The following is a 15,100-nucleotide window of genomic DNA, read 5'->3' on the forward strand; positions in this document are numbered from 1 at the left end:
ACTCGTCCCACTTCGCTAGAAGATCGTCCGTAAACTTATCGAGGTTAGTGTTATCCCATGGATCTGCATCCCGAAACTCAGTTAGAGGAGGAATAAAGCAAAAAAGACGAACAGGGATAGAATCATCCATTATTCTTTAAAGTTTTTTCTCAATTTCTATTGCTTCTCTTCGATTAGGGTTTTCTGGAAAATTTGAGAGGAAAGAGGTTTGCAATTCAGTAATCTAAACTGCAATTTTATAACCTGCAAGTATTTGCAGTCGGTTTTGGTTTTAATCTTTTTTCTAATATCAGGCCTCCTGTTTTTCTTTCCTTTTTCTTTCGAGCAATAAAAATCTCAGCCCTTCACTACCCTTTTCCTGTTATTGTCCACCGTCCACGACTCCACGGAGACGGAGCAGGCGAAGAGAACGGTGGCTGGGTGGAGAACTGGAGATGAAGCGAAGAGGCGAAGAGAACTAGAGAAGAAGGCTAGGGTTTGAACTTTGAGGAACAGAGGAAGACAGTAACTCGGGAAGCTAAAGAAAGTTTTTTTTTTTTTTTTTTTTTTTTTAAATAACTGAAAATTTTTTTTTGGGCCCTGGTGAGTCACTTGACCCACCAGGCACAAGCCCAGGTCCGCCACTGATCCTGAGCCTTCATTTATCGATCATTTGTTGTTTTCCCATGTCCACATCATAGTTATATTTTCCCATGTCCCCATCATAGTGTTTTTTTTTTTTTTTTTTTTTTTTTTTTTTTTTTTTTGAAAGGAGTCCACATCATAGTTATATTCATGTTTCTATTTGTTTCTTTGTAACAAAGCATAACCAAATTTATATATTGTCAACTATTTTTCTTTGCAACCCTAAAAATGTGATTTGGATTACTAAAGTCTAAACTATTCATATATATAGATACGAAAAATGTCTTAAATTATATATATGTACGTATTATACGTAGTACTAATGTATCCAAATTGGTTAAATATAAGGGACGGGAGGAGGTGTGCTACATGGAACAACAAGTGAGGCCATACTTTGCACACTCGTAGCAGCAAGAAACCGGGCAATGGCGGCGACTAACGTCGATAATCCATTATCGAAACTAGTAGTCTATGTGTCACGGTCCGGGAGTTTGGACCCCGAAACGTGCGGCGCGCTCTAGCCTTTTGGCGGCAAGAACGCTAGCCTTGAGCGGAAGAGGGGCTTGTGAGCACAAAGCAACACAAGCGGGCAATAAAATCTCAGGAGCACTCATGTCTATCTGGGCGACGGAGTGCGGGTGGTCGGGGCTTGTGACGGCTGATACTTCAAAGCGGGTCCGAACCACGAGTCCTTAGCGCATCAAGTTGGGTTGGAGGGGAGCTAATATGCAAGTAAGACACAATATCTATAAAGGTCTAACAACAAACAAGCATAGAAGCAAGGCAACACTTGGTAGAAGGCTTCAAGATTTCATTAATCATTCGCCCTCTAAAGAGCTTTAAATGACATACAAGGAGAATCCCTAGTGAACACTGATCTGACAGTAACACAATAATGGGACCTCAAGCTAAGAAAACATAACCTAAACTCTAGGAAAGCACTTAAATGGAATCTAATACATCAAAAGGAGTTGGATTCTAACATCCTCCCCTACTTAAGCTGTCGACGACCTCGTCGACTTCCAAAAGTTACAATCAAAATTAGAAAACCCTAAACTAACTCAAGTTTCGGATGCGCCGTTGGTGCGGCTATCTTCTGGAATCTTATCTGACTCTTGAGCTGGATCTTCTTTGTTGACCAGGAGCTTGTCTCTGGAGTCGCTCGGCCCGAACATCTTGTTGAGAGCTTCATCTCTAAATTTCCTCCTGGGAGTGGAATCTGTTGAATTAAGGGGGACAGCTGCTTCCACCATCATCTGTTGGGGAGCTGCTTCCTTGAGACTGTGGTGGAGAGCTTCAAGTTGTGGCTGGTGCCTCTTGGGTGACCATTTTCTTTGTAATCCCTTGCACGCGCCTTGCGTTGTTTGCTCAACCACTGTTTTTCCTCCCTCTTGGGGGGTTCTTCTTTGGTGTCTCTTTGGTGTCTCTGGGCTCGTCGCTCTTTGCTTCGAACCTTGTGACTGATTCTGGTTTTGGCGGGTGTGTATCTGGGATGTTGCCAACTCCATGGGCTTCATCTCCCGCTTCTCTGGGTTTCTGGTGCGAGCTTGTTTCTTCGATGTTGCCTTCTTCTAAGGCTCCATCACTCGCATTGCCGAAAGATATCGGACTTCTGGTTCTTCTTGAGGTGCTATCATTCTCATAGCACTCAGGCGTCGTATAGAACCCATCCTATATGTGGGCTCCTCATCGCTGCTAGTCTCTTTTGTGGCCTCCTGAACGGACATGGATGACAATCTCTTTTGGATCTTGTCAAGTTCTTCTTTATGCTCGCAATCCCACCATTTGTGTGGACCTCGACAAAGTATGCAGTTTATTGCCCTTGTGTTTGCCGAGGATGCGCCGGCCCTCGAGTTTCCTGAGTTGTGGGAGGGGGTAGATGTTTGTCTCTAGGCATCACCTCCTCCACTTCTTCTATGATATGTATTAATGGTGTTGGACGATACTCGTGAGCCGTTCTCTGTACCCTTTGGAGAGCTTGGAGACGGACTGTTAGAGCGTGTTGACGTCCCAGTTGAATCCTTCTCATATTGACGACCCTTCCCGACTGAGTAGTCCATCAATCTCTCAGCAGCACACATAGCAGCAGCAAGGGTATCAATATTCTGCCTCAAAATCTCTCGCTGCGCCCATTCCTTTAACCCGTTGACAAAGTTGAACACACGATCTTTCTCATTCATGTCTGTGATGTCCAACATTATCGCCGAGTATTCCTTAACATAGTTGCGAAGAGAACCCTTCTGGCGGCACTCTTGCAACTTCATCCGTGCAACAAACGCTGTGTTGACGGGGTAGAATTGTTCTTTGAGTTCCTCTTTGAACTCCGCCCATGTATCAATCTTGATCCTTCCTGCTTCGATGTATGCATGCTTGGTGCGCCACCACAGCTTAGCATCTTCGGACAAGTACATGATGGCAGTATCCACCTTCTGATCGTCGCTTAGTTGACATATTCGGAAGTACTGCTCCATGTCGAAGAGGAAGTTATCAACTTCTTTCGCATCTCTAGCGCCACTGTAGTCGCGAGGTTTGGGCGGCTTTATCTTCGCCGCACCAACACCCAGTGCGTCTCTGCCCACAGCGCGCGTTAAGGTAGCACATTTCTCAAGTGCTTCGTCGGCTTTTCCTTGAACAAATTGCAATTGTTCGCGGAGGGCATCTCTGTCAGCCATCAATTTCACAATTTGCTCGGCTTGCTCGTGTACAATGACTTGGAGCTCGGCCCATTTGTCCGCCTTCTCCTCGAGCCAAGCGAGCCTTTCTTCTACGAATTCCATCTTCGTGTAGCCCTCCTTGGTGCCCACACGGGTTGCTTGCGACGAGGTTTGAGCCTCGGCTCTGATACCAACTGTCACGGTCCGGGAGTTTGGACCCCGAAACGTGCGGCGCGCTCTAGCCTTTTGGCGGCAAGAACGCTAGCCTTGAGCGGAAGAGGGGCTTGTGAGCACAAAGCAACACAAGCGGGCAATAAAATCTCAGGAGCACTCACGTCTATCTGGGCGACGGAGTGCGGGTGGTCGGGGCTTGTGACGGCTGATACTTCAAAGCGGGCACAAGCGGGTCTGAACCACGAGTCCTTAGCGCATCAAGTTGGGTTGGAGGGGAGCTAATATGCAAGTAAGACACAATATCTATAAAGGTCTAACAACAAACAAGCATAAAAGCAAGGCAACACTTGGTAGAAGGCTTCAAGATTTCATTAATCATTCGCCCTCTAAAGAGCTTTAAATGACATACAAGGAGAATCCCTAGTGAACACTGATCTGACAGTAACACAATAATGGGACCTCAAGCTAAGAAAACATAACCTAAACTCTAGGAAAGCACTTAAATGGAATCTAATACATCAAAAGGAGTTGGATTCTAACATCCTCCCCTACTTAAGCTGTCGACGACCTCGTCGACTTCCAAAAGTTACAATCAAAATTAGAAAACCCTAAACTAACTCAAGTTTCGGATGCGCCGTTGGTGCGGCTATCTTCTGGAATCTTATCTGACTCTTGAGCTGGATCTTCTTTGTTGACCAGGAGCTTGTCTCTGGAGTCGCTCGGCCCGAACATCTTGTTGAGAGCTTCATCTCTAAATTTCCTCCTGGGAGTGGAATCTGTTGAATTAAGGGGGACATCTGCTTCCACCATCATCTGTTGGGGAGCTGCTTCCTTGAGACTGTGGTGGAGAGCTTCAAGTTGTGGCTGGTGCCTCTTGGGTGACCATTTTCTTTGTAATCCCTTGCACGCGCCCTGCGTTGTTTGCTCAACCACTGTTTTTCCTCCCTCTTGGGGGGTTCTTCTTTGGTGTCTCTTTGGTGTCTCTGGGCTCGTCGCTCTTTGCTTCGAACCTTGTGACTGATTCTGATTTTGGCGGGTGTGTATCTGGGATGTTGCCAACTCCATGGGCTTCATCTCCCGCTTCTCTGGGTTTCTGGTGCGAGCTTGTTTCTTCGATGTTGCCTTCTTCTCAGGCTCCATCACTCGCATTGCCGAAAGATATCGGACTTCTGGTTCTTCTTGAGGTGCTATCATTCTCATAGCACTCAGGCGTCGTATGGAACCCATCCTATATGTGGGCTCCTCATCGCTGCTAGTCTCTTTTGTGGCCTCCTGAACGGACATGGATGACAATCTCTTTTGGATCTTGTCAAGTTCTTCTTTATGCTCGCAATCCCACCATTTGTGTGGACCTCGACAAAGTATGCAGTTTATTGCCCTTGTGTTTGCCGAGGATGCGCCGGCCCTCGAGTTTCCTGAGTTGTGGGAGGGGGTAGATGTTTGTCTCTAGGCATCACCTCCTCCACTTCTTCTATGATATGTATTAATGGTGTTGGACGATACTCGTGAGCCGTTCTCTGTACCCTTTGGAGAGCTTGGAGACGGACTGTTAGAGCGTGTTGACGTCCCACTTGAATCCTTCTAAGATTGACGACCCTTTCCGACTGAGTAGTCCATCAATCTCTCAGCAGCACACATAGCAGCAGCGAGGGTATCAATATTCTGCCTCAAAATCTCTCGCTGCGCCCATTCCTTTAACCCGTTGACAAAGTTGAACACACGATCTTTCTCATTCATGTCTGTGATGTCCAACATTATCGCCGAGTATTCCTTAACATAGTTGCGAAGAGAACCCTTCTGACGGCACTCTTGCAACTTCATCCGTGCAACAAACGCTGTGTTGACGGGGTAGAATTGTTCTTTGAGTTCCTCTTTGAACTCCGCCCATGTATCAATCTTGATCCTTCCTGCTTCGATGTCTGCGTGCTTGGTGCGCCACCACAGCTTAGAATCTTCGGACAAGTACATGATGGCAGTATCCACCTTCTGATCGTCACTTAGTTGACATATTCGGAAGTACTGCTCCATGTCGAAGAGGAAGTTATCAACTTCTTTCGCATCTCTAGCGCCACTGTAGTCGCGAGGTTTGGGCGGCTTTATCTTCGCCGCACCAACACCCAGTGCATCTCTTCCCACAGCGCGCGTTAAGGTAGCACATTTCTCAAGTGCTTCGTCGGCTTTTCCTTGAACAAATTGCAATTGTTCGCGGAGGGCATCTCTGTCAGCCATCAATTTCACAATTTGCTCGGCTTGCTCGTGTACAATGACTTGGAGCTCGGCCCATTTGTCCGCCTTCTCCTCGAGCCAAGCGAGCCTTTCTTCTACGAATTCCATCTTCGTGTAGCCCTCCTTGGTGCCCACACGGGTTGCTTGCGACGAGGTTTGAGCCTCGGCTCTGATACCAACTGTCACGGTCCGGGAGTTTGGACCCCGAAACGTGCGGTGCGCTCTAGCCTTTTGGCGGCAAGAACGCTAGCCTTGAGCGGAAGAGGGGCTTGTGAGCACAAAGCAACACAAGCGGGCAATAAAATCTCAGGAGCACTCACGTCTATCTGGGCGACGGAGTGCGGGTGGTCGGGGCTTGTGACGGCTGATACTTCAAAGCGGGCACAAGTGGGTCTGAACCACGAGTCCTTAGCGCATCAAGTTGGGTTGGAGGGGAGCTAATATGCAGGTAAGACACAATATCTATAAAGGTCTAACAACAAACAAGCATAAAAGCAAGGCAACACTTGGTAGAAGGCTTCAAGATTTCATTAATCATTCGCCCTCTAAAGAGCTTTAAATGACATACAAGGAGAATCCCTAGTGAACACTGATCTGATAGTAACACAATAATGGGACCTCAAGCTAAGAAAACATAACCTAAACTCTAGGAAAGCACTTAAATGGAATCTAATACATCAAAAGGAGTTGGATTCTAACATCCTCCCCTACTTAAGCTGTCGACGACCTCGTCCACTTCCAAAAGTTACAATCAAAATTAGAAAACCCTAAACTAACTCAAGTTTCGGATGCGCCGTTGGTGCGGCTATCTTCTGGAATCTTATCTGACTCTTGAGCTGGATCTTCTTTGTTGACCAGGAGCTTGTCTCTGGAGTCGCTCGGCCCGAACATCGTGTTGAGAGCTTCATCTCTAAATTTCCTCCTGGGAGTGGAATCTGTTGAATTAAGGGGGACAGCTGCTTCCACCATCATCTGTTGGGGAGCTGCTTCCTTGAGACTGTGGTGGAGAGCTTCAAGTTGTGGCTGGTGCCTCTTGGGTGACCATTTTCTTTGTAATCCCTTGCACGCGCCCTGCGTTGTTTGCTCAACCACTGTTTTTCCTCCCTCTTGGGGGGTTCTTCTTTGGTGTCTCTTTGGTGTCTCTGGGCTCGTCGCTCTTTGCTTCGAACCTTGTGACTGATTCTGGTTTTGGCGGGTGTGTATCTGGGATGTTGCCAACTCCATGGGCTTCATCTCCCGCTTCTCTGGGTTTCTGGTGCGAGCTTGTTTCTTCGATGTTGCCTTCTTCTCAGGCTCCATCACTCGCATTGCCGAAAGATATCGGACTTCTGGTTCTTCTTGAGGTGCTATCATTCTCATAGCACTCAGGCGTCGTATGGAACCCATCCTATATGTGGGCTCCTCATCGCTGCTAGTCTCTTTTGTGGCCTCCTGAACGGACATGGATGACAATCTCTTTTGGATCTTGTCAAGTTCTTCTTTATGCTCGCAATCCCACCATTTGTGTGGACCTCGACAAAGTATGCAGTTTATTGCCCTTGTGTTTGCCGAGGATGCGCCGGCCCTCGAGTTTCCTGAGTTGTGGGAGGGGGTAGATGTTTGTCTCTAGGCATCACCTCCTCCACTTCTTCTATGATATGTATTAATGGTGTTGGATGATACTCGTGAGCCGTTCTCTGTACCCTTTGGAGAGCTTGGAGACGGACTGTTAGAGCGTGTTGACGTCCCACTTGAATCCTTCTCAGATTGACGACCCTTCCCGACTGAGTAGTCCATCAATCTCTCAGCAGCACACATAGCAGCAGCGAGGGTATCAATATTCTGCCTCAAAATCTCTCGCTGCGCCCATTCCTTTAACCCGTTGACAAAGTTGAACACACGATCTTTCTCATTCATGTCTGTGATGTCCAACATTATCGCCGAGTATTCCTTAACATAGTTGCGAAGAGAACCCTTCTGGCGGCACTCTTGCAACTTCATCCGTGCAACAAACGCTGTGTTGACGGGGTAGAATTGTTCTTTGAGTTCCTCTTTGAACTCCGCCCATGTATCAATCTTGATCCTTCCTGCTTCGATGTCTGCGTGCTTGGTGCGCCACCACAGCTTAGCATCTTCGGACAAGTACATGATGGCAGTATCCACCTTCTGATCGTCACTTAGTTGACATATTCGGAAGTACTGCTCCATGTCGAAGAGGAAGTTATCAACTTCTTTCGCATCTCTAGCGCCACTGTAGTCGCGAGGTTTGGGCGGCTTTATCTTCGCCGCACCAACACCCAGTGCGTCTCTGCCCACAGCGCGTTAAGGTAGCACATTTCTCAAGTGCTTCGTCGGCTTTTCCTTGAACAAATTGCAATTGTTCGCGGAGGGCATCTCTGTCAGCCATCAATTTCACAATTTGCTCGGCTTGCTCGTGTACAATGACTTGGAGCTCGGCCCATTTGTCCGCCTTCTCCTCGAGCCAAGCGAGCCTTTCTTCTACGAATTCCATCTTCGTGTAGCCCTCCTTGGTGCCCACACGGGTTGCTTGCGACGAGGTTTGAGCCTCGGCTCTGATACCAACTGTCACGGTCCGGGAGTTTGGACCCCGAAACGTGCGGCGCGCTCTAGCCTTTTGGCGGCAAGAACGCTAGCCTTGAGCGGAAGAGGGGCTTGTGAGCACAAAGCAACACAAGCGGGCAATAAAATCTCAGGAGCACTCACGTCTATCTGGGCGACGGAGTGCGGGTGGTCGGGGCTTGTGACGGCTGATACTTCAAAGCGGGCACAAGCGGGTCTGAACCACGAGTCCTTAGCGCATCAAGTTGGGTTGGAGGGGAGCTAATATGCAAGTAAGACACAATATCTATAAAGGTCTAACAACAAACAAGCATAAAAGCAAGGCAACACTTGGTAGAAGGCTTCAAGATTTCATTAATCATTCGCCCTCTAAAGAGCTTTAAATGACATACAAGGAGAATCCCTAGTGAACACTGATCTGACAATAACACAATAATGGGACCTCAAGCTAAGAAAACATAACCTAAACTCTAGGAAAGCACTTAAATGGAATCTAATACATCAAAAGGAGTTGGATTCTAACACTATGCCTCCGATCAAACACATTCTACCTTCGCTAAGGCATGCAAGATGGTCGGCATACCACCTAATAATATCAGATTGATTCCTACAACGGTCGATTCAAATTTTGCATTGGACACCCTGTCACTTTCGCAAGTGCATTAAAGCTGATGTGGCAGCTGGCATGGTCCCACTTTACTTATGTGTTACTGTGGGGACCACTTCGACAGCCGCCATTGATCCATTGAAAGATTTCCTCGATATTGTAGGTTTGTCTAACTTATTTGTGTTATACTCCGTATATAGTATGATATAATAATACTTTTGTTTTTGAAAAGATTGATGACAATAATATAAATAATACTTTTGTTTATGAAAAGATTGATGACAATAATATTTAATTTTTTATGTAACTAGATGTTAATTAGTTTAGTTGATAAACTCCTCGATGTTGTAGGTTAGTCTAATAATATGTTTTGTCTGAGTTTATATATATTTTAATATGGAGTATCTTTTCTCTTTATTACTTTTTTAAATAAAAAGAATTACAAAAATACATATTTGGAAAACAGATCTGAAAAATACACAATATTATAAATAGAATTTAATGACATCATATTTAACGATTTTTTTTCCCTTCACGACTACATACAAATAAGCTCAAAGTTTAGTTAAATCTGAACATCATATCAGGCTTGATAGGAAAATCTCATACTGAATCAGGTTAGTTGAATATAGCGTTATTTAATTATTAGAGTTCACTAGTACGAGCATAGTTTTATTTGCACCTAAATAAGTCAAAGTAATTATTAGAGTTCACTAGTACGAGCATAGTTCACTAATAGGAGTGTCGTTCAAGCTTATTTTATTTGCACCTAAATAAGTCAAAGTAACGTAGTTTCCTACGATCGAGCATCATATACGATAGATGGAGAAAGTTGGTTAGAGATGATGGGAATGTTGTATGTGTTATTTATAATTTAATCAATTCTTGATCATTATCTCTTCTCATGAATGAGTTGGTTGTTGCAAGTAGAAATGACGTAGTTAACCATCAATGTTTTGACCTTTAACTAGGTCATTATGACCTTTGGGTCCATGTTGATGCTGCTTATGCTGGAAGTGCTTGTATATGCCCTGAGTTTAGGCACCACTTAAATGGGGTTGACCGAGTTGACTCACTAAGTATTGCACCTCACAAATGGTTGCTAACTTACTTGGATTGTTGTTGTTTGTGGGTGAAAAACCCGAGTTTGGTGGTTAAAGCTCTCGGTACTAACCCGGAGTACTTGAAGAATGAACTTAGTGAATCGAATTCGGTGGTGGATTATAAGGATTGGCAAATTGGTACGGGTCGACGGTTCAAGTCGCTCCGTTTATGGTTCGTGCTTCGAACCTATGGGATTACGAACCTTCAAAATCATATTCGGTCTGACATTGGCATGGCTCTGTATTTTGAGAGTTTGGTAAAATCGGATGATCGGTTTGAGATTGTAGCACCTTCAAATTTTGCTCTTGTTTGTTTCCGGTTTAACCCGATAAGTGAGTTCGAATCAACAAAAATCGAGTGTTTGAATAGGGAGTTACTTGACCGGATCAACTCAACAGGTCAAGTTTACATGACTCATACCATTGCAAGTGGGGTCTACATGTTGAGGTTTGCAGTGGGGACCACACACACAGAGAGAAGCGTCATGTGGTTGCAGCTTGGAAGGTAATTGAGAAAGAAGCTGAAGTGATATTAACAACATTGAACCAATCACATGAAATTGAATTTAGGGTTCAACCAGACAGTGGAGAAACTATGTAGCACACTGGTGCACGTGAATCACTAGTCTAAATAAAAAAATTTGGATTATTTTTATTTATTTTTTTCTTCTGTTTATATCTTTATTTTTTTGCTTCTATTTTTTTCCCTAAAGTTTCTCAATTAAGTAAAAAATCATAAAATTAATGTAATAGTTTTATAGTACCATTTGTTTGTAACATGTTATTTGCAGTACTTCTGGCTTGTAAGAAGAAATTTTTAAATACTATTTGAATGTGGTATAGATTTTTGTGTCCTATTTTTTTTTTTTTTTTATTGAAATCAATTTGGTTGTAATATAATTTTTTTTTTTTAAAAATTTTTGGATAGAAATTCATTATGAATTGAACTAGATTCGAATTTTATTTTTTGTACTTTTACAAGTGATCAATAATTTATGGTGACCTAACATCTCGGAAATCTTGGATCCGCCACTACAACTAGATTAAAAATGATCAAGACTTTGTTGGTCTAAGAAAAAAAGTTGGCTTATTTACATGCATCTCATTCCAATTTAGTTATCTTTATAAATTTATGATGTTATTAAGGTTATATTTATTTTCGTTTCATGTTCGTTGATTTATGCTTCAATTTGTACTCTTCACCTTAATTAATTTTACTTAATGAACGAGTAATAGATTAATAATAAATGACGTTTAATAAGTTCGATTAGATTAGATAAGAATATATAAGGGATAAGTTTAAATAAGGTAAAATAGGATATAAAAAGGGTTATTAAATTCGGATCAAATATTTAGGAAGGAAAAAAAAAAAAGGGTTATTAAATTCGGATCAAATATTTAGGAAAGAAAAAAAAAAAAAAAGAAAGAAAACAACCATCATATAGGAGCTTGCAGTTATTGTGTACCAATTTGATTAAGCAACATAATCAATTACTGCTTAATTGAAAGTCATGTTTACCATTTAGTTTTGCTCCCAAAACAAAACTACAAGTATAATTAGTTGTTCTCAATTCCTGATCATGAGGTTCACGGAGGCATGGAGCTATCGGAACATTATTGCATGTCATACTCCATATGTAATTGGTGTGCATGTCAAGCTTGCTTGAGAATTGAGCTTTAAATATTTAAGCCGATCAAATATCGATTTTAAATGACTTTATTGTTAAAAAGAAATTATCTATCACATGTTATTTACGGTTGAATTGGTTCATTGACGTTTTTATCTGTCAACTTTGTCTGCCTTAGAAAAAGTTAAGCTCAAATCAATTTTGCTAGTTTTTGTTTACCTTGTGTACCTGTTGGTAGTCTAGTAGTGTTATTGATAGTAATAAAAATAGTCACGTAACATCCTATTCGAAAAGAAAACTCTTACTTGGCTGCTTGTATCTTAGTCCATTGTCTAATTTATTCCTACAAGCTATGTTCAACTTTGATCTTCTTTGGACTAAATATTGTTACTTATCTTCTCCAATCACGATCTTAATCACAATTAATTATTCGTACATGTTAGTTGATCTCCATTTTTATATTTAGATCTCATTCCCCTCTTCAATAATGTTCCATGAATTCCGACCTTTTTGAAATAGCTTAGATAACAACGGGTCAACGCCCAGTTGTCTAATGTCCTTTTCGCGATGATTATTATATTATTAAATTAACGTTTGTCCATTAAACATGCATTAGCTTAGTATTATATTATGTAGTATACCATCAAATTATTATTTTTAGTTCATATTATTTGCAAAATTTGTTTAAAATAGATGTTTATATTATTTGCAATTTAAGTTGTCATTTCTTTTTATCCATCTTATCTTCACTTTACATCTCCACCTTCTCTATCTTTTTAACACTAACAGACAAATTTTATTTAGGAGTTTGTGCAACCTTTCAAAGTTGCAAATAATAAAAAATAAAGGTGATAACAATTGTAAAAACACTATATTTGAATCTATGTAGTATATAACTCAACAATAATAGGCCGGCCGAATCATCATTCGAGATAGCAATGACAATGTATTTAACACACGCACTTTCAACCTCAACCTCAACAACACTAAAGTTTTCATAGCTAAATTATACGCTCTCCAGAGCATCGTACTTGTGATGGAAAAAGGCATTAAAAACGTCATTATTAAAGTCGATAATCTTATGGCTATTAATTAACTAGGTCAAAGGTTTAAGGACGATCCCCTAGCAAGTTGATCATATTATTGTAGACATTATTCGACTTCTTCTTCGTAATATCGCCAATTGGACTATTCTAACACATTTATCATGAATCAACTGAATAACTGACTGGGTATCTAATGTGGGTTACTTAATTAATGATAGTATAGACATCGGAACTTGTACATTGATAACAACTCTATTTTATTTCTTATTTTGTATCTGATGCATTTCTTATTTTTGTATCAGACGCATTAGGAGCTCCCCTCGTAACTTCTAATGTTTTCTATTTTTCTTACCGTTATTTTTAAAAAAATTTGTATGTATACATTAACTAGGTTAGATCTTGTGCCATCCACGGATTTTCACTCTTTTTTTTTTCTTTTAGCATATGTCATTGAAGAGACACAAATTGATACTTTATGTTATGGAGTATCAATTTAAAACTATATTTAAATATAAAAAATAATTTGGTCCAAAATCTATATCTTATTATATCCCAAATCAATCAACTTAAAATATTATTCAAGCTTTCTTCTATTTTGAAACCTGATGGCATATTTATTTTTAGGGTAATGCTATATGTAGCCCTTATGGCTACAAATAAACATTATCAACTCTGAGAATGAAGGATAGCTCAGTTGGTAAGAGCTTTTCTCCTGTTTCTGGGTGATCCTGGGATCGATTCTCATCCCCGCCCTAAGTGAGTAAGTGGCTCATATGAACCATAAAGAAAAAAAAAAACATTATCAACTCTCCTTATTTGGTATTAGTTTAGAAATGTATGACAAAATTACGCGCAAATCAGTGTAATTAATGAATATATTTCACTAATGCTTTCCTCTTTTAGCTTCTTATTCATAGCCCTTAACGCTATGATTAGCATTTTCCTTATTTTTATTTCACATTTGATAATTTTCAATCACCAATTATGTCAGGTTGAAAGATATATAATCATAATTTTTTTACTATAAATAATCATTATACATTAAAAAGTAATTATTTATGTAGGAATTTATGTAAAGATATGGTTAGATATCTAAGCCGGTAAATATATTATTTTTGATTTTTTTTTCCTAAATTTTGGAAGAAAATATTTTACGTATATTCTCTATTAATTTTTGTAATGCTTTATTTATTTATTTTTTAATTTTTTTTAAATGTACTAAGAAAACACCAAAAAAATGATAGATGTCGTTACTGATATATCTTTTAGTATATAGTTATTATAGTTATTAATTGATTGATTATTATTTATTGGGTTTTAAATTTCAAAATGTGCGATATAGAAAACACTTCCTTTTCAGTGTTTGGTGAAGACGTAAAGCAAAAAAAGAAAACGCGTAAACGCGTAATTAGCTTTTGACTAATTATCTCTCTGCTTACTAATACGAGTATAAGTTAAACTTGGGGCAGAGATATAGCAACCCAAGAACTAACACGACTCAGGCCTAGTGTATTGTTTTTATTATTGACAAAGCATGCAAGATGATTATTTATACTACTTTATTAACGACTAATTGCCACTCTCAAGAACTTGACTTTTGAGTCAAGCCCAATCTTTTCTATCCAAAACCCATCCACAGAACATTCGATTCAGATTTGGACTTGTATTATCATAGTAATTTAGCATGATTTAAATTTGAGATTGACTTGACCAAACTTGGCCTTGTTTTACCTGACCACACGCTCGAATTGACACCTTTAAGCCACCTATGGCTCTTGAATAACCTTAGCATAATCAATCACGTACTAGACATGCTCAGCTTGATAATATTGTCGAGCATATATACATATGTAACTTTTGACACCTCAATATTAAATTTATAAATAAACTTACCTATCTAGGTTCTATACTAGTTTATAGACATTCAAAATTATTAAAAATGATTTTTAAAACTTTCGTTTTTAGAAAATAATTTTTTTTTTTTTAATTAATTTCTGATTTTTTTTTTTTTTAAAAAGAAAAAACCATTTTTAATTGGTTTGACCGACAAAAAAAAAAAAATCAAAAATCTACTAATAAAAATTAGATATAGTGGTAGTCACTTTAAGGATGACTATTGTAGAAACTTTAGTAGAAAACAAATTGTATGCCCAAAGTTTAAAAAAAAAAAACATCATTATTTCATAATGAAGCCCTAATAGAACTTGCATTGTCAAATATGCAACACAAAGATGACATAACAATTCTCATACATGAAGACAATTACAACTCATAAACGACACTATAATTCTCAATCAAGTAATAAAACATTCGTAAGGAATACTCCCTCTGTCTTAGTTTGCAGCCCTACTATTTTTTTGGGGAGATATCGGTGTTGATAACATATTACCCAAATACGGGTTGGGTTACTATCATAATACCAAACGGGCATACCGAGCAGCAATTCATAACGGCAAGGCATATGATCACTCTTCACCCG

The 15,100-nt window shown here is 40.3% G+C and overlaps 1 pseudogene; it reads left to right on the forward strand.

Annotated features, from left to right (window-relative positions):
- Positions 1–434: 434 nt before the first annotated feature.
- On the forward strand, positions 435–11,008 carry LOC110730623 (annotated as a pseudogene).
- The last annotated feature ends 4,092 nt before the right edge of the window (positions 11,009–15,100 follow it).

The sequence above is a fragment of the Chenopodium quinoa genome, unplaced genomic scaffold (genome assembly GCF_001683475.1).
Source record: "Chenopodium quinoa cultivar QQ74 unplaced genomic scaffold, ASM168347v1, whole genome shotgun sequence".
In the NCBI taxonomy this organism is placed as follows: Eukaryota; Viridiplantae; Streptophyta; class Magnoliopsida; order Caryophyllales; family Amaranthaceae; genus Chenopodium; species Chenopodium quinoa.